We start from the raw sequence: 19,158 nt of genomic DNA, 5'->3' as shown, positions 1-19,158 counted from the left end.
AGAAGATTTTAGTTATCTTAGCATGATGATGTGGTTCCAGAAAAAAGTCAGAAAGAAGGCCAGATGAGGAGAATAGCTTTGAAAGTTACAGGTTGAGTTTACTAAATATTTCATAAGAAAATCAAGTTGTACATAATAAAGAACTGAAATTTTATGTGAAATATTTTTCTATTCTCCTATGTATATGCAAATGTCCGTTCTATTGTTAAGTTCAAAATAAAAATAAAAAATTAATTTAAAAAAAATTATTGTGAAAGGAGATATGGAGGTTTTAGAAGACTGAAAAGGGAACCAGGAGTTGACAGTAGTGCAGAACAACCTATAGAGTGATTGTGATTTTAGATTGTTTTAATGAAGGGATAGAGTCCAAAATGAAGGAGGTGAACATCCTATTGCATTCTGACCGAGTTGGCCCATATCTGGGGCATTATGTTAAGATCTGGGTACCACATTCAGAGGAGAGAATGATGTGGGGACTGGATCCAGTGCTGAATGAGAATAGGCTGAACCACATGAAGATGCTTAGCTTGGACAAGACTGTGAGAACTGTTTTCAAGTATTTGCAGTATTGACACGCACTATATGGATCGACCTTATTGTGATTGGTCCCAGAAGCCAGAAGTAGGAGCAATGGGTAGAGTTATAGGTAGGCAGATCTCCTTTTCATATAAGGAAAAAATTTTCCAACAATCCAGCTGTCCCAAAGTGAATTGGCTGCTGTGAGAAATAATGAATTCAAGTAGAATCTAGATAACCAATCACCAGTGGTGTGGAGAGGTCACTTTTATTTGGTCACGAGTGGATTAGGTGACCTCTAAAGTGCTTTCCAGCTTTGGATGGCTGTGATTTTGTGAAGACTTTGACGTTTAGTAAACTGCAAAAATAACTGAAAACCATGTGAGATAGCAGCCTTCAAAGCTACCCAGAACGGGGAAGGTCATAGGGCAAGGTGGAGACCCTGTGGCCTTGAGGCCACATGTGGCTTTCTAGGTCCTTGGGTGCGGCCTCTTGACTGAGTCCAAGTTTTACAGAACAAATCCTTTTATTAAGGGGATTTGTCATGTGAAGTTTGGATTCAGTTAAAGAGCTGCACTTGAGGACCTAGAGGGCCACATGTGGCCTTGAGGCTGCGGGTTCCCCACCACTATATAGGGTTAAGTTTCGTAGAACTTAGAGCTGCAAGGGACACCTCAAGATCAGCCAGTCCAACCTGATCACTGAACAAACAGGGACACTGAGGCCCACAAAAGCTAAGAGACTTGCCTAAGGTCACACAGCAATTAGAAGAGATGATATTCAGACTAAGGTCCTTTGATGGCAAATTAGGTGCTCTTTAAAGCACACTATTATATTCTTCAGACTCTTAGATCCAAAGAACTCTGTGCATTGATGTCCAGTTCTGGGGGCCGTGCTTTAGGGAATACTTTGACAAGTCTAAATATGCCAAGAGGAGGGTAAGCAGCATTGTAGAGGGATTGAAAACCATACCACAGCAGATTAGCTGAAAGAAGTAAGGATGGTAAGCTTGACAAAGGTGAATGGAATGTGGTGAAAACCCCTCATAAAATCTAAACTCAAAATATAAGCCTTTTGCCCAACTGTGTGAACAAATGGTTGTATCGGGTCTGCAGGGGACCCTGGGTGGGGTGGGAACAAGAATTTTGCAGGGATTTGCAGAATTTGAACATTTCAAGATAACCACATCTGTTTGTTTGTCACTATCTCCGGGAAGATTTACGTTCAAGGCTTGGGGCGGGGGGAGATGAACTGTTGGGGAGGGCCTTATAAAAACCTGCTGTATCTATGTTCAGCGTGCTCTGACACTGAGAGGTTTTTCAGTGCAGGTGGCCCTTTCTCGCGAGATAGTAATAAAAATTCCTTTCTGCCTTCTACCTGGAGAAGCCACTGAATTTATTGGAAATAAGGATAACTGTCCCACACAAAGGGAAGGGGTGTGTGTGTGTGTGTGTGTGTGTGTGTGTGTGTGTGTGTGTGTAGTAGGGTGGCGAGGTATGTACAGGGGCTATCTTTAAATACTCCCCAGATGTGGGAGGGGGAAATTGCAGAGAGGCAGATTTTGACTCCACATAAGGAACAACTTAATAATAATAACTCTAGCTAGCATTTATACAAGGAGTCCAAAAAGTCTCAGAGCAGTTTCAACTATTAAAACTTTTGGGACACCCAGTACGGCACTTCAAGGTTTGCAAAGCTCTTTGTATATTTTGTCTCATTAGATCCTCAAAACCACCCTATGGAGCTACTCCTATTTAGCAGTTGGGGAAATAGAGGCTGAGAGATAAGTAACTGGACTGAGGATCACACAGCTAGTGTTTTTAGTTAGAATTCGAACTCAGGTCTTCCTGACTTCAAGTTCAGAGCTTTGTCCACTACACCATCTAATTTTCTTACCAATTAGAGTTACTTAAAAATGGAATAGACTACTTTTGTAGGTGATGATGACTTTGACTAGACCTCTCATTTTAATGGGATGCAGCACTTCTTAAATTGTGGGTCATGATCCCATAGGGTTGCCAATAATTTGGTAATAATGAAAGGTTTCTGAGTGCTCAACGACCAAAAATTAATTAAAAATCAAACACACTGTGAATCCAGTAGCACTTGGTAGCACTTGCCTGTATTGCATCTTGAGACTTCATTGCAGCTTAGTTCTGAACACACAGAATGCACGCATTGCATTGAACCAACCCTTAGGTCACACAACACCATCTCCAGACTTGAGTAGAAAGAGTTTAAGAAGCACTGGTAGAATATCAAGGGAACTAATGAAAAGAAATGCAAGGGAAGATGGCTTAGTCATCCCAGAACTTAAATTGTATTATAAAGCAGCGATCATTAAAACCTCCTGGTATTGGCTAAGAAATAGAGTGGTGGATCAGTGGAATAGGTTAGATATGCAAGACACAACAGTCAATGACTATACTAATTTACCATTTGATAAATCCAAAGATTCCAGCTTCTGGGATAAGAACTCACTGTTTAACAAAAACTGCTGGGAAAACTGGAAAAATGTATGGCAGAAACTAAGCATAGACCAACATCTTACACCCCATAACAAGATAAAGTCAAAATGGGTACAGGATTTAGATATAAAGACTGCTACTATAAGCAAACTAGAAGAGCAAGGAATAGTTTGCCTTTCAGACCTATGGAGAAGGGAAGAATTTATGACCAAACAAGAGATAGAGAACATCATGAAAGGCAAAATGGGTAATTTTTATTACATTAATAAATTGAAAAGTTTTTTGCACAAAGCCAATACATCCACAATTAGGAGGGAAGCAGAAAACTGGGAAAGAAATTTTACAAGCAGTGTCTCTGATAAAGGCCTCATTCCTAAAACATATAGAGAACTGAGTCAAATTTATAAGAATACAAATCATTCCCCAATTGATAAATGGTTGAAGGATATGAACAAGAAGTTTTCAGATGAAGAAACTAAAGCTATCTATTGTCATATGAAAAAATGTTTTAAATCACTATTGATTAGAAAAATGCAAATCAAAATGGCTCAGAGGTACCACGTCACACCTATCAGATTGGCTAAAGTGACAAAACAGAACAATGATAAATGTTGGAGATGTAGGAAAATTGGAACACTGATGCATTGTTGGTGAAGTTGTGAAATGATCCAACCATTTTAGAGAGTAATTTGGAACTATGCCCAAAGCACTATAAAAATGTGCATACCCTTTGACCCAGCAATATCACTTCTAGGTATGTCTCCTAAAGAGATGATAAAAACGGAAAAAGGACCCACATGTACAAAAATATTTATAGCAGCTCTTTTTGTGGTGGTAAAGAATTGGAAATTGAGGGGATGCTCATCAATTGGTGAATGGCTGAACAAGTTGTTGTACAGTATAATGGAATACTATTGTGCTATAAGAAATGATGAGCAGGAAGACTTCAAAAAACCCTGGAAATACTTACATGAACTGATGCAGCGTAAAGTGAGCACAACTAGGAGAACATTGTACACAGTAACAGCCACATTATGGGATGACTGACTATGATAGACTTGGCTCTTCTCAGCAATGCAAGGATCTAAGACAACTCCAAAAGACTCATAACGGAAAATGCTGTCCACATCCAGAGAAAGAACTATGAAGTCTGAATGCAGATGGAAGCATACTATTTGTTCTTTTTTTCATGTGCTGTTTTCTTTCATTGCTTCATTCTCATGGCTCCTTCCATTAGTTCTAATTGTTCTTTACATCATGACCAATGGGAAAATATGCTTAATATGAACGTATAAGTAGAGCCTATATCGGATTGCATGTCATCTTGGGGGAGGGGAAGTGGAAGGGTGAGAAAATTTAAAACGCAAAAGTTTATGGAAGTGAATTTTGAAAACTAAAAATAAATAAATTAATTATAAAGAGATTTAAACCATGTCTTCTGCCTCCAAGTGTAGAAGTTTCTCCACAGCACCATGATACCTCTCTGGTTAGAAACTGGGGCCCAAATTATGCCTCTCAACAAAAACATTAGCCTGTATTAAGATTAACTTCTAGTGGATAAATTACAGACATAAAAGGTGATAGCTTAAGCAAATTATGGGAGCAAAGAAGAAATTACTCTTCAGATCTATGGGTAAGGGAAAAATTTGTGACCAAACAAGGGATAGAGAAAATGAACAATTTTGATTGCATAAAATTGAAAAGTTTTGCACAAACAAAACCAATACAGCTAAAAGTAGAAGGAAGACAAGTAATTGGGGAAAAATCTTTGCATCAAGTTTCTCTGGTAGAGTTCTCATATCCAAGATATAAAAAGAACTGCTTCAAATTTATAAGAACAAGAGCCATTTCCCAATATATAAATAAATGGTCAAAGTATATGAACAGTTGTCAAAGGAAACTCCAAATTATCAACATGAAAAACTCCAAATCATTAATAATTTGAGAAATGCAAGTTAAATTAAGGTAACTCTGAGTTTCTGCTTGATTTCTATCAGATTAATAAAAGATGACAAAAAAAGGAAAATGTTAATTGTTAGAGGCACTGGGAGAGGACAGGAACAGTAATGCACTGTTGGTGGAGCTGTGAGTTGGTTCAGTCTTTCTGGAAGCAGCTTGGGACTATGCCCCACTCACTCAATTGTGCAAACCCTTTGACTCGCTAGTAAGTCACTACTAAGCCTAGATACTGCAGTGATCAAGAAAAAGAAAAAGGACTCATCTGTACAAAAATATTTATAGCAACTCCTTGGATGTGACAAAGAACTGGAAAGTAAGGAGATGGCCATTAACTGGGGAAGGGCTAAACAAACTATGGTATATGAATACAATAAAATTTTATTTTACCATAAGAAATGATGGAAGCAATGGTTTCAGAGAAACCTGGGAAAACGTATGAACTGATGCAGAATGAAGTGAGCAGAACAAGGAAAACAATTTATACAATAACAACTTTATAAAGAAAAACAATTTTGAAAGACTTAAGGTCTCAATGACCAGCCACAGTTCCAGAGGACTGATGACATAATACCATCCATATCCTGACAAAGAAGTAATTGATCCAAGGTGGAGAATGAAACCATATGGGAATTTGTTTTGCTTGACTACATATATTTGTTACAAAGGCTTTGTTTCTTCTCTCTCTCTCTCTCTCTCTCTCTCTCTCTCTCTCTCTCTCTCTCTCTCTTTCTCCCTCCCTCCCTCCCTTTCTCTCTCTCTTTCTCCCCATTTTGGGGTGGTGATTGGGGAAGGAGGATGGAGGTGCAAAAAAAAAAAGGAAGAAAAGAGTGTCATTGAAGTGACCCTGGACAGAAGTCCAGAAAGGGTTAGTGACAAACAGAACAACTTTGAAAGTTACATATTGAATTTATTATATATATAAAAGAAAAGCCAGCTGTACATAACAGAGATCTCTAATTTCAAGTATAATCCTCTTCTTTTATACCATAGGTATGGAAATGTTCATTTTATTAGGTGTTCATTAAGTTCACCATGAAATAACAATAGCTCACTTTTGTATGGTGTTCTAAGTTTTTCAAAGCATTTTACATGTCAATCAATCAATAAGCATTTATTAATATTTGCTATGTTCTAGACGGTGTAGTAGGTACTGAAGATGCAAGACAAAAATGTAATATGCTCTGCCCTCAGGGGTTAGAAATATTTTTACAAGGTTTATGAATATGATCAAATGAGATAATATTTGTAAAAAGCTCTTATCACAGTGCCTGGCACATGGTAGATGCTATATAAATATTTGTTCCCTTCCTCTTCACCTCGAGGAGCTTATAGTCGCTGCATGAGAGAAATGTGTATGTATGTATATGTGTGCATGTGTGCAGAACATAGTTAAGTGTGGAAGCATTTGTGTGCTACAGTTACCCAAAAATAGCACTCGGAGATTTTCTAGGTATAAAGTGAAAGATTTATTACGTTCTTGCGAGAAGCGGGCGTCTGCTTCGTCTGGCAGTCCTGAGCGAAGTGAGGCAAGGCACAAAGGTCAGAACAAAGGTTATATAGCCCTAATGCAGAGACACCCACCCACCACTGGCTGTAAATTCCCATTGGACAGGAATTTCAGGCTTACAATCTAAAACGTGAAAATCTACCCCAGAAACAAGGAATCTCATTATAATACTACCAATCCTAGCTATTTTATCCTTATTTAGCATTAACCATTACCTAATACTAATGTAACAGTACAGATCATGTGTTTTTTAGGGACTTGAAACTTGGGCCTATTCAGGCTAGCGTAACCAACCTTGAGTTTGTAACAGTCTACAAAACTGTTACACTCAGTACATCTGAGAGATCTCACACTGTTTACATTGTCTCACTCACATTTAAGACCCCAACTCTCTCTTTTAGAAACATTAAGAAATATCTTCCATGGGAAATCCTTGTGAGACGTACTTGAATTAAGAAAAACTTAGCACTTAATTAAACTTCTGGGAAAATTGTCCTTTTTACATGATTTTTATCAGAGACCTAACTGTTTTGTAAAAGGAGAGCCCAGGAAGGATTCTTTCCAGGAGGTATTGATCAGTCTGTAAGAAAAGAAAGAAGTCTTACTGATTTAGTTAATAGAAGAATCTCTTGGGTTCACATTTGGCCTGACTGAGAGAAGAAACTGTACAGGGCATGGTGAATGAGGAAATTAAATGGTTTAAAAAGATGATTCTCTAGGATTTACTGACATTTTAATTAACTATTGTTCTGTTTGAGAAATGAATACTATTAATGTTTATCCAGGCTCTGTAACTAAGTTTTATCTTATTGTGGAAATCTTCTTTGGTAATATTATAAATTGTAACTCCAATTGTAACTCCAAAAGGGCATATGTCAGAGATTTTCAAAGGCAAGTTAGATTCCCATCTATTTGGATTCTTTCTAAAAGCAGAGATGTTTCATTTGGAATAATTTAATTAATAAACTGTTCCTGGCAGGCTTATGCCTATAACACAAAGTACAATATTTTTCTTTGATAACAATTTTATCTAGTTTGATCCTCACAAACAACTCCATGAAGTAGGTCCTATTGTTATTCCCATTTTCCAGATTAGGAATTTTTGGTTGAGAAAGGTTCATGCCTTGCCCAGGATGACAAAGCTAATATGTGTGTGAGAGAGAATTTTTAAAAATTTATTTATTTTTAGTTTTCAACATTTGCTTCTGTAAGATTTTGAATTTTAAATTTTCTCCCCCCCTCCCCTTGCCCCTCCCCAAGACAGTGTGCAATCTATATAGGCTTTACATATATATTTATATTAAACATATTTTCAAATTAGTCATGTTGTAAAGAAGAATTAGAACCCATGGAAGGAACCATGAGAAAGAAGACACGCACACACACACACACACACACACACATACAGAGAGAGAGAGAGAGAGAGAGAGAGAGAGAGAGAGAGAGAGAGAGAGAGAGTTAGCAAACAGTATGTTTTGGTCTGTATTCAGACTCCATGGTTTCTTTTGTAGATGTGGATCTTCCATCATGAGTCTTTTGGAGTTGTCTTAGATTCTTGCATTGCTGAGAAGAGCTAAGTCTATTAAAGTTAGTCATCGACCAACATAGCTGTTACTATGTACAACGTTCTCCCGGCTCTGCTCATTTCACTCAGCATCAGTCCATAAAAGTCTTTCCAGGTTTTTCTGAAGTCTGGGTGCTCATCATTTCTTATGGGACAATAATATTCCATTACATTCATATACCACAGCTTGTTCAGCCATTCCCCAATTGATGAGGATCTCCTCAATTTCTAATTCTTGGCTACCACGGAAAAGTGCGATAGGATTAAAATCCAGATCTGGTTTCATCCAACTCCAGCGCTTTCTCATTACCATTGGAAATCATCTTGTAGTAGAGGCTGGGTGGCACTTTTCAAGAATTTTGTAGATGGGATTCCTGGTCAGTTATGGGTAGAATTTGGTGACTCTTTGAGGTCTCTGCCAATTTGGAGGCTCTCTGATTTGTAATTTTTGACTCTTCCCCCCTTCCATCTGTTAGACCCATGGCTTGGATTCCTTAAAATAATCTCTTTAAGACAGAAACAGAGAATTCAGATTCCCCTTTCATATAACTCTTTGATAAAATACAATAATAATACTATACAATATAATAAATGTAATATAATCTAGTCTGCCTTCTCATATCTCTCTCAAAGGTATTGTCAGATTTTATATCTGGTATGTTATTTCAACATGAAAAGTCCTCTAGAGTGATTGTTTTTAGACCTTAGAGTTTAAAATTTTTTTACTCTTAATGAAGTAAAAAAAATCATACTTTAATGTATTTTCAACTTTTAAATTATTTAAAAATCAATTCAGACATTAAGTAGCATTATTCCATTTCCAAATAAATGGTGGTTTTTATTAAGTTTTATATCTTTAAGAAACACACTTGCATTTGAAATTGGCTCTAATTTCAGCTATGCTATTTATTATCTCTGTCGCCTTGGATAAGTCACTTGATCTCTGTGGGCCTTTGTTTACTCATTTTTAAAGTGAAGGAGCTGGACCAAATAATCTCTAAGGTCCCTAGCAGTTCTAAATCTTTGATCCTATGATATCATTGTGATATAGGAAAATGTGACATTTTTGGCAGCTTCAACCATTGGCAGACAGTCCTGAGGAAAGAAAAGTCTTTGGTTTGTTTAATATGACTCAAAGACAATCTTCAGCATCTAAGATGTTGCTATTGAATATGAAATCATCCCCGCAGGATCTTTTCTGAAAATGATGAATTTTTTGAAAGCATCACTCCAATCAGTATACTTTCTCTATGTCCTCTATTCTGCTTCAGCTAAAAGGATTCATTTAAAAGATGAGTAACAAGAATTCATCCTGGTCCTAAGAGAGAATCTAGCTTTGCTCTCCTTTGGGAAGTTTATTCAATATTAATAAATTAAAATCATAGGATTCTATCTCATTTGGATCAACTCCCCAGCCAGGAAAGAGCCTGGTGCTTGGGACCAGAGTTGGAACCCCTGTCCTGCTTTGTCTTTGTACACCACAAGCCACTCATGGTTCTGTCTTTGGTAGCCCCTCTGTTTCCCACAAAAAGAAGCACACACTTAAAAAGCAGTTATGATCAGTCATAACTGTTTACCTAAAGTGAGTTGTTTTTAAAGTACTAATTAAATAAGTAATTGGGCAGCTGGTTAGCTCAGTGGATAAAGCGCTGGGCCTGGAGTCAGGAAGAACTGAGTTCAAATCTGGTCTCAGACACTTACTAACTGTATGACCCTGGGTAAGTCACTTAACCCTGTTTGCCTCAGTTTCCTCAACTATAAAATGAATTGGAGAAGGAAATGGCAAGCCACTCTAGTATCTTTGCCAAGAAAACTCCAAATAGGGTCACAAAGAGTCAGTCAGATATGACTGAAATGAAAAAACACAACAAGTAAGAAATTATGAACATATTTAAAGAACAGAGAACTTTGAAGCAAATCTCTACAGCTTCAGGGCAGAGGAAACAAAGGCTAGGAGAATGAAAGCATGTCACCAGCCTTCTCAGTCCTCCTGAAGAGAAACAGTTCAGCAAGCCTGGGTGCCTTCCAGCCCCATCTCTCCTGAGGGTCAGTAGGGGTAGAAGTAGAGGAACCGGGGGCAGCTAGGTGGCACAGTGGATAAAGCACCAGCCCCAGACTCAGGAGGACCTGAGTTCAAATCTGACCTCAGACACTTACTAGCTGTGTGACCCTGGGCAAGTCACTTAACCCCAATTGCCTTTAAAAACCAAAAAAAAACCCTAAACAAAAGAAGTGGAGGAAGTGGCAAGTGGAGCCAATTCACCTCCATGCCCAGTCTGTGCTTCTGATCCAGCTTCCTTTACCTCTCCTTGATCCTACTGTCAATCGATCAATCGATAAACAGATGTTAAGCACCTACTATGTGCCAAGCACCATGCTAAGCACTGGGGATACAAAAAGAAGTAAAAGGCAAAGAGGTTTAAAAAGACTCTGCCCTGACTGTCCCAGCTAGGTATCAGAGATCATTCTGGCTTCAGGTTCTCTGGAATATATTTCACCCTCCCCCAGGCTTTCCAGGTTGTAGTTACTTTCCCTTTCCTTGGGTCATCCCCGATCAGGAGCTGCTTCTGATAACATATGAAAGCCAGCCTGGCTTCAGGCCTCTTGGAGGGCCCCAATCTGTGCATGCACTGTCCTTTCCTTGTACAATATTTACCAGAAGCTGACTGTGTTCCTTTCTGAGTCTCTGGCAGGCCAAGTTCAGGATCCCTCTGCTTTCAGGCTCCATTTACCTTAAATTGGACTGTCTTCAAACTCTCTCCCTATGTCCCCACTCTGGGTGCCTGCAGACTTCTGGCTGGCTTCCTGGGCAGTCTCATACTAGATGGAGGAGCTTACTAGTGTTTTTCTTTAGTTTTACTGATCATTGCTTCATCTTGCGCCCTTTAAAATGTCTGCTGACATGTAAAACCCATATTAGATTGCTTGCCATCTTGGGAAGGGGAGAGGGAAGGGAGGGAGGGAGAAAATTTTGGAATTTAAAATGTTATAAAAATAAATGTTGAAAATTATTTTTACATGTAATTGGAAAAAATAAACACAACTTTTAAAAAAAGTATCTGCTGGGTTGTTTTTTCAGGGGAGCTAGGCTGGACCAAGAACTTTCATTCTTTTCATCTTAACTGGAAGTCTTTTCTTCAGGTATTTGAAAAGCTATCATGTTATAGAGGCATTTGACTCATTCTGCATAACCCCCAAACAGCAGAACTGAGAGCAGTTGGCAGAAGCTGCAGAGAGGTGAAATTTGACTCCATAAGAGAAAAGCAATTTTTGAACTATTTGAGTCATCCCAAAATGGAATGGTCTGCCTGGTAAGGTGGCTTAGCCCCATTTTTCCCTGGAGGTCTTCAGGCAGCGATTAGATAACCTTAGGAAGACTGTAGAGATTTTGGTTCAGGTACCATTTGAACTAGATGGACTCTGAAGTCCCTGCCAACTCTGAAGTTTTTGTCTCTGTCATTCTGTAATTTTATTATTTTCTACATTTCTGTTCACTGGTATGTTGACCTCACAAGGCCCTGGCTGGTTCTCTCAGTAATCAGTACAGCAATTTCATAATTGCTGCAGGAATCATTATTAAGTATAATTACTCTTAGTCCAATTCTAACCTCAGATATATTCCCTTTTGATATTGTTTGAGTGCAGTACTTCAAGGACATGAATCAGCCTATTTACCTTGTCCTAAAATCATGGCTGGAGATGACAGACCCACTCCTTTTCTATTCTAGCCTGCTTTCTTCTCTTTGCCTTGAATGACAAGTGTGACTGTCAGTGTAACAACTTAGTGGCTCCCACTGAAATGAACAGATAGGAGGAAATGGAGAATTTTTAAATTGTATCCCTTCCATCTGGACTTCCCAATAGCCCCCAAACTCCTCCTCTGTTTGGGGGCTAGCTGGGAATTGGTACAATGGAATAAAATTAAGGAATGAGAGGCAATACAATAAAACAGTATTAACGCGGCTTCTTGGCTGGAGGAAGGCAGAGTACAGTGGTGATCTTGACAGCTTACACTGCATTAAAACTCTCCACTCTGATGTCTTCCCCCCTTGCCCACAAAAGCAGTAGTTCTATCTTAAAAACATAGTGAAATTTACCACCCCACGGCACGAGGTCACGAAATAGAATGAGAGTTTGTGTGTAAACCTAGACTTGTTCTCCTGGACTGTGCTTGTGGGCTTTTACAGAGGAAAGATTAGCATGGCCAGTAGATGTCCCACCTTTGGGACAAAGCTAGATGTCACATTTGGCCCTTTGAGGCTTTTCTTTCTATGTGACCAGGACAGGAGGTGTTTGTGAGAGGCTGGATGCCCGTAGGCAACGGCTGCCATGCATCTGTGGAGCCCTGCTATTGCCCAAGTGGGGCAGAGCCAAGGAAGAGCAAATACTGATCCTGGAGAGTTGTGCTAGCCCTGGGCAGGGATCCAGAGCTGGGGACAGGTCAAGGGGAGGTAGACTCTGGGAGGAGGAGCCAGACAAAATTGACAGATTTGTGACTCACCCTCCCAGCCTTGGGGAGATGAATGGAGAGATAGGTGTTAACCTTAAGCCCTTCTCCTTTACCTCTGTTTCTCAGAAGTGTTTTCCAAGTCAATTGCAGTGAGTTTTGAACTTTCAGTCCCTTCCTTGATCCATTTTCTCATCCTCTAGGCAGACAGAGAGTAGGGAGCAAGAGGATCAGAGGGGAGTCTATACTGTTTTTCAATAAATCACATGACCATCAAAGACTATATAACTCTGGGTTCAAGCCTGGACCACCTGCATATGACTCTCCTAATCGGCGGAAGAATGATGGCTCAGTGCCGTTTGCCTGTGTGAGGGGTGGAGTTGGCACAAAAATTTGCAGGGAGAAGAAAGACTTTCTTCATTTTGTCTTTGAGACAATTCTAGATCCTCTTTGGAGAAAAACCCAGACAGAAACAGAATAGACTATGGAAGTCAGACATATAAAGGAAAAACCACGTTTCCAATTTGGCCCTCTTGAGCCTGTCTCTGTTGTTTACACCCAACATCAATCAGCTAGTCAATATCTGTTCAATATCATCAATACCAGTGAGTGTTCAATACCCAATACCCAAGAGGTGAGTACTCATCCTGTAGGCAGATGGACACAGAGAACTTCTTAATATCAATGATAACTAATTAACATCAATTAACTTTTAAACAGATATTTATTGAAAGGATATCATAAGAACTGAAGTATAAAAATTTCCTGAACCAAGAGCCAATTCTCCTCCACCTTTTGCTGCAGATATTGAACTCAAACTTAAAGTTGCTACAAAGCATTTCCCACCCCCAGGTTCAGGGTTATTCCTCAGGGTTGGCTCCTCACCAGGCTTGGCTGCTGTGGCCCTGGCAAACTCTACCATGGACTCTAGTTGCTAGACCTCTGTGGGCTTTTCTCACTTTCTCAGTTCACAGGATTATTCCATCTCTGAAACTCATTCACTGAGGATCAGAGAAGAACAAATACAATAGAAACATAAGAAACAAAAGCACGATGTGCTCATGGACACATGGTGACCAGGTGGGTTATTTGCTTCCCTACCTTAAGGCTTACAGCATTTCTTCCTTCTCACTCAATAGTTACTGGGGGAGATAAGTTGAGTTTGTCCATTGGAGCCTTTTGTATACACACTCATTTTAAGCTTGGTAGCCAATTAAAGGGGCAGCTAAGTGGCATAGTAGAAGGAGGGCTAGACCTGGAGTCAGGAAGAGACTTTATTCAATTCTGACCTCAGACACTTACTAGCTATGGTACTCTGGGAAAGTCACTTAACTCTATTTACTTCAGTTTCCTCATTTGTAAAATAAGCTGACAAAACCACTCCAACATCTTTGCCAAGAAAACCCCAAAATGGGGTCATGAAGAGCTGGACTTGACTAGAATTAGACTGAACAACAACAAAAAGCCAGTTAAAAGACTTTTCATCACCATGAAGTAACCCAATAGTAAACAGTCATAGAATAATTATGCATAGAATAATTATGCTCTGATATGGAGAAATAAAGGACTGCCCCTCCATCAAGCACTTCTGGAGGCCATTTTACCAAGTCTTCCCATGAAAAGAAGCATATTCTGTATGCTCCAAGGACTGCTCCTTAATGACTGGTCCCCTTTATCAGGTATATATGTATGTGTGTGTATATATGCATATTTATATATGTGTGTGTGGTTATATGCAATTTATATGTAATGTTAATGTATAAGAGGAAAGAACTGGGTATGATGGGAGGAAGTTGCAGAGAGATAGATTTAGGCTTTATTATTCTTATGTTATTCTTCCAAGGATATTTCCATTTTAAAAGGTTACTTCTGTGTATTATAGAAAACTATGATTTGAATCTCAGCTCTGCCACTGTGCAGGCTTAAGAAAGTCACTTTTGCCCTTCCAGGCCCTGGTTTCCTCATCTCTACAATAAAATGGCTGCACTAGATGATGTCAACTAGTCTTTTCCGGGGCAGCTAGGTGGCACAGTTGGTAGAGCACAGGCCCTGAAGTTAGGACGATCTGAGTTCAGATGCGGCCTCAGACCAAACACTTGACACTTACTAGCTGTGTGACCCTGGGCAAGTCACTTAACCCAATTGCCTTAAAGAAAAAACAACCCAGCAACTAGTCTCTTTTAACAATAAACTATGATCCTGTTATAGAAAGCCTTAACAAAATTAATAAATTTCCAGTGGCAGAATTTCAGGCACTAAAGCAGACTGGTAGAAGCTATACTTTTAGGGGAGAAAGGAGGGAGACCTTTTATGTCCTTCAGATCACATCTGGTTTGAAGGAATGTTAAAAGGTTGCCTTATTTAAAATTCTAGCTTCCAGGAAGGACAGAATGATAACTGTTTTTGAAATCCTGTGCCATTTATTTTCAAGTTCTCTATGATGAAGCAAATTAGGGAATCCCTAATGTCATCAGTGTGGCTATTTCTCACAGCTGTAAGGTATGACAATTGTAGCTGAGGACTCTTTTTGGGTGAGAAGATTGAGTTTAGTAAGAGAAGATAAGATTCACAGCACTTAGCCTAATTCTACAAGTCACATTATCATTGCCCAGATCCCCTCCCTGACGTCCTGATTCCAAAGCAGCCCAGGACCCTAACAAGTACCCGCTTGCTGATAAACTACTCATATCGCATACTGGTCCCTTACAGCCTTCAGAGGGAAATAAAAAAGAATCTCAGGCCACCACAACCAAAAAATTCCAAACTTCTCAAATCTTACTTAATTGTTCACTCTTACACTCTCCCACATACATAAAAGATGGGCTGTTTTTTTCAGTTATACAACAGCACCAAATGTAGTTTGAAGCAACTTTGAATACACCATTTCTACATCACATGTGAATTAAACATGTGGCTGGAGCCTCTATAGTTCACGCTGAACTTGGACCCAACTCTGTTCCTCCACCCTTTGCACCTGTTGTTAGTGGGTCCCCCTACCTCTGGGGGCTCACTCCCTCAACTTGTACCCATGTTAGAAGGTTGGTTCCCCTAAAGTGTGGCTATAACTACTCTAAAGGTTCTAGAGTAATCCTGCAAATGGCTATACTTACTAATGCAGCTCCTGAACCACACCCTCTGAATGCCAATGCTTTCCATATGTGATTACTCTTATATATCTATTGTTGTCGAGTCTATTCAGTCACGTGCAACTCTTTGTGACCCCATTTGGGGTTTTCTGGTTTGCCATTTCCTTCTCCAGCTCATTTTATAGATAAAGAAAATGAGACAAACAAGGTTGAGTGACTTGCCAGGGTCTGAAACTGGATTTGAACTCAGGAAGATGTCTTCCTGATTCCAATTCCAGTGCTTTATTCACTGTGTCCCTTAGCTGCCCATTATTTATCTACATTTAAATCAATATTAAAATGACTAAACATACATTTTATTAACAAATGAGAGCAATAAAGACACATAAATGTATGAACACATAGTGATCAAACTTCTCTGGGAAACTAGATCTGTCAGTGTGAGTAGCCCAGAGAAAGTAGGCGCCACAAACACTGTATGAAATGTGAGACAGTGTCGGTAGCCACACTATGCATGTGTGACATTTGGAAACTTCAGTATTATTCAGTATCTCTCAAGATATTAAGTAAATCCTCTTTTCTTAAGGAAAGGACTGTTTTTGCTTTGTGTGTGTGTGTGTGTGTGTGTGTGTGTGTGTGTGTGTGTGTGTGTCCACTGCTTAAGGCAGTGTCTGCCACATAGTAAACACTTAATCAGTAATTGTTGATTGGTTGATTAAATCCTCTCCTTCCTAAGTTGAAGTTGAAAACAGCTCTCTGGTAAAGCTCTCTTTATCTTGCAAGTTTCTCTTAGGCTAACACTTTCAATTGTCTCTCTTCATAGATAAAAGGTAAAGAACAAAATCATCTCCACACAGTCTCTCTCTGACTACAAAGGGTCTACATCGAGACTACATTCAGAGTCTAAGTACTTCATAGATCTTCATAGATCACAGATAACACACTTCCCTGACTCCTTAGGGGGAGGTGCCTCAAATGGCTAAATTTGAAAACACTTCTCAGATGTTTCTCCAGGCTACTAGAACCAATTATCATCATCCCCAGTTCTCCCTTGAAGTTAGATTAATAAAATATTAAGTAGATCTTCAATGCCTTCATTCATGTCATTGATGAAAATGCTGAACAACAGAGGACTAAGTACAAATCCTTTTAGCATTCCATCAGACACCTTCCAAGCTGAAATTGACCCATTTGTGACCACTTTTTGAGTCAGGCCAGTCTGCCACTTCCATATCCCTGTAATGGTAATAACCAGGAGAGCTCCCATACCTGCTGGACTTGGACACAGCCCTTGGATCTAAGCATGAACACTAGCTGCTTCTTATGCGTGGGTCCCGTGCTAAAGTAGGTGAAGCCAGAGGACTTCCAAATGCCCAGAATGGAGAAAGAGGATTGACTTCAGGATATGAACAGACTATTTTCAAAGGAAGGCATCTAAGTATACAAGAATCATATGAAAAAATGATCCGAATCTCTCACATTTAGAGAAATGCAAATTAAAACAACTTTGAGGTTCCATCTCACACCTTACTGGATTGGATGAGATAACAAAAATGAAAATGGCATGTTAATGAGTAAGTGAGAAAACAGGCATATTAATGCGTTATTGGTGGAGCTATGCATGGATCAAACCATTTTGGAAAACGTAATGTCCTAAATGCCACTAAACTGTGCATACTCTCCTTGGTACTATATTCCAAAAGATATCAAATACAGAGGAAAAGGACTGATATGTACAAAAATATTTATAGCAGCTGTTTTGTAGTGGCTGAGAACTGTAACCTAAGAGAATATGCATCAACTGGGGAATGGCTGAACAAAATATGGTATGTAAATATTATAGAATAATATTACTGCATAAGAAATGATGAAAGGGATAGTTTTTTTTCTTTTTAAGTTTTCAACATTCACTTTTACAAGATTTTGAGTTCCAATTTTTTCTCTCCTTCACTAGCACCCCTCCCCAAGATGGCAAGCAATCTGATACAGGCTATATATGTTTAATCATGTTAAACATATTTCCACATTAGTCATATTGTGAAAGAAGAACCAGAACAAAAGGGGAGAATCACAGGAAAGAAAAAAACGTACAAAAAAGAGAAAATAGTATGTTTCAATCTGTATTCAGAGACTCCATAACTCTTTCTCTGGTTATGGTTGTCATTTTCCATCCTGAATCTTTTCAAATTGTCTTAGATCATCGCATTGCTGAAAAGAGCTAAGTCTATCCAAGTTGATTATTGAACAATGTTGCTGTACTACGTATAATGTTCTCCTGGTTTTGCTCACTTCACTCAGCATCAGTTCATGTAAGTCTTTCCAGGTTTTTCTGAAATCTGCCCGCTCATCATTTCTTATAGCACAAGAGTATTCCATCACATTCATATACCACAATTTGTTCAGCCATTCCCCAATTGATAGGCATCCCTTCAATTCCCAATTCTTTGCCCCCACAAAAAGAACTACTATAAAAATTTTTGTACATATGAGTCCTTTTCTCTTTTTTATGATCTCATTGGGATACAGACCTAGTAGTGGTATTTATTGATGGATCAAAGGGTATGCACAGTTTTATAGCCTTTTGGGCATAATTCCAATTTGCTCTCCAGAATGGTTGGATCAATTCATGACTCCAACAACAATGCAGTAGTGTTCCAACTTTTGCACAACTTCTCCAATATTTATTATTTTTTAAAGGAATAGTTTCTTTTTAAATTATTTTTATTTGTTTGATTTATTTGCTTATATGTTGCTTATTTATTTATTATTATTTTTTGGTGAGGCAATTGGGGTTAAGTGACTTGCCCAGAGTGACACAGAAAGTGAGTGTTGTGTGTCTGAGGTCACATTTGAACTCAGGTCCTCCTGACTCCAGGACCAGTGCTCTCTCCACTGCGCCACCTAGCTGCCACAAAAGGGATAGTTTCAAAGAAAAGTGGGAATATGTATATGAACTTCATCTCCTATCAGCTTCCTTGCTTAGTTTCAACTCCACCAACATCAACCTACCCAAGCTGGGTACCTATTGGCACTTTCCCTCCTTTTCACAAAAATTTCCTTTTGTGCATTATCTTCCCCCATTAGACTGAAGGTCTTTGAGGGCAGAGGCTGTCTTTCTTTTTCTTGTTTGTAGCCTCATCAGTTAGCAAAGTGCCTAGCACACAGTAGGTACATTGTAACTGATACCAAGTAAAGTAAACATAACAAGGAGAATAACTTATGCCTTAATAATATTATGAAGACAAACATCTTTTAAAGACTTAAGAATTTTGATCAATGCAATGACCAATTGTGATTCCAGAGGACCAGTGATGAGCTATGTTACTCAACTCCTGACCAACATAGATTCAAGATGTAGAATAAAATGTTCATGTAATTAATTCAGTAATGTGAGAATTTTTTTTGCTTGACTATGAATATTTATTTCAAGGGTCTCATTTTTCTTCTTTTCTTTTGAGGTGGGAGCTAGAAAGAGAGAAAGGAAATACTTATTAATTGAAAAAGGAGGGAGGGAGAGAGAAAAAATGAAATAAAAAGTACACAACAGAGAACAAAAGAAAACCTAGAAGGAAGCACAGAAAAGCTGGGTTGCTTTGAAAACAATGTGTGGA

Source organism: Phascolarctos cinereus, unplaced genomic scaffold (genome assembly GCF_003287225.1).
Source record: "Phascolarctos cinereus isolate Bilbo 61053 unplaced genomic scaffold, phaCin_HiC Scaffold_4;HRSCAF=312, whole genome shotgun sequence".
Taxonomy (NCBI): Eukaryota; Metazoa; Chordata; class Mammalia; order Diprotodontia; family Phascolarctidae; genus Phascolarctos; species Phascolarctos cinereus.
This window is presented reverse-complemented; position numbering follows the sequence as displayed.